Source organism: Jatropha curcas, chromosome 4 (genome assembly GCF_041381405.1).
Source record: "Jatropha curcas cultivar XTBG-Jc1 chromosome 4, XTBG_Jcur_1.0, whole genome shotgun sequence".
In the NCBI taxonomy this organism is placed as follows: Eukaryota; Viridiplantae; Streptophyta; class Magnoliopsida; order Malpighiales; family Euphorbiaceae; genus Jatropha; species Jatropha curcas.
This window is the reverse complement of record NC_143154.1, coordinates 10,478,093-10,479,743: the sequence shown is the minus strand read 5'-3', so window position 1 is coordinate 10,479,743 and position 1,651 is coordinate 10,478,093. Positions and strand designations below refer to the sequence as shown.

The 1,651-nt window shown below is 36.6% G+C and overlaps 1 non-coding gene across 1 annotated transcript; it reads right to left on the bottom strand.

Moving 5' to 3' along the window:
* Positions 1 to 269: 269 nt before the first annotated feature.
* LOC149496841 (small nucleolar RNA R71) lies at positions 270 to 376 on the bottom strand. The gene has a single exon (XR_016320754.1). It is a non-coding gene; the product is annotated as a small nucleolar RNA R71 (small nucleolar RNA).
* Positions 377 to 1,651: the final 1,275 nt, after the last annotated feature.

Below are 1,651 nucleotides of genomic sequence, written 5' to 3'. Positions count from 1 at the left end.
GCTTTATTACAAATGCTTCAAAATAGTGTTCAGTTCTACGGATTGTCAAATGAGGATCCTAATTCACATATAGCCAGTTTTCTTGAGATCTGTGATACATTCAAGATGAATTCAGTACCAGCAGATGCTATCAAGTTACGTCTATTTCCTTTCACATTGAAAGACAAGGCAAAAGCTTGGTTAAATTCATTACCACCAAACTCTATCACTACGTGGGAAGAATTACCCAAGCCTTCCTGTCTAAATATTTCCCACTAGCGAAAACCGCTAGGCTTATCAAAGAAATAACCTCATTTACCCAACATGAAAATGAATCCTTATATGAGGCATGGGATCGCTACAAAGAGCTCCAACGAGTTTGCCCACACCATGGCCTTCCCCAAAATATATTGATTCAAACCTTCTACAATGGGGTAACACCATCTACAAGGGGAACTATAGATGCTATGGCAGGAGGATCATTAATGAAGAAGACTACTAATGATGCAATTGAGTTACTAGAAGAAATGGCCAACAATAATAGCATATGGCCAACTGAAAGGGTTCAGGTAAGTCATTCTACTGTTAGTAATGAGTCTTCTTCTTCTTCAAAAAATTCAGCAAAGAAAGTGCATGAATTAGACCCCTTAACTATGATGCAAGCACAGATTTCTGCTTTGTCTTATAAAATTGATAACTTAAACATAAGTAAATCAACATCTCTTATTTGTGACAATTGCGGTCAAAATGGGCATGTGTCAAATGAATGTAATTATAAGCATCCGGTTATGGAGGAACAAGTGAATTATGTCCCAGGACAAGTTCGTGGTCCATATTCAAATACTTATAATGCTGAAAATCGTAATTATCATAACTCTTTTTGGAGAAATCATGATAATCAGGATAGAGGCAATCAGGATAGAGGCAATCAGGGTAGTCAATATCAAGATAGACTGGGACAATTGACTAATAAAATTGATAAATTTCTGGAGGGATTTAACCAAAAGATGAGTAGTCAGGATGATAGCTTTAAATGGTTAGAATCAAAGTTCGATAAGTTATTCAAAAATCATTCATCATCTATACATAACTTGGAGGTACAAGTAGGGCAACTTGCAAGTGCTATTTCCTCACGTGAAGTGCGAAATCTTCCTAGTAATACAGAAAAGAATCCTAGGGAGAATGTGAGCGCCATTGCCTTACGAAGTGGAAAAATAGTAGATAAAATAGTTCCTTCAGGTATTGATGCTAATATTTTGAATAATGTAACTGTGGAGCCGGTTGGTGAACCAAGCAGTGAAGTAAATAGTGCAGGATCAAGAGGACAAGAAAAAGGAAAGGACACGGAGAAGGACAACATTAAAATTTATCAATCTAGGCCACCTTTTCCGCAAAGGCTCAAGAAGCAGGAGCAAGATAAGCAGTTCTTAAATTTTATTGATAAACTAAAAAATTTGCATATCAACATGTCACTTATGGAAGCTATCACACAAATTCCAAATTACGGTAAGTTCCTTAAAGAATTGATCTCAAAGAAACGTAGTTGGGAAGATGTGTCGACAGTCACTCTAACTGAGGATTGCAGTTCCATAATCTCAAGTAAGTTACCTACTAAACTCAAAGATCCAGGGAGTTTCACTATACCATGCAAATTAGGTAAAGTAGATTTTCC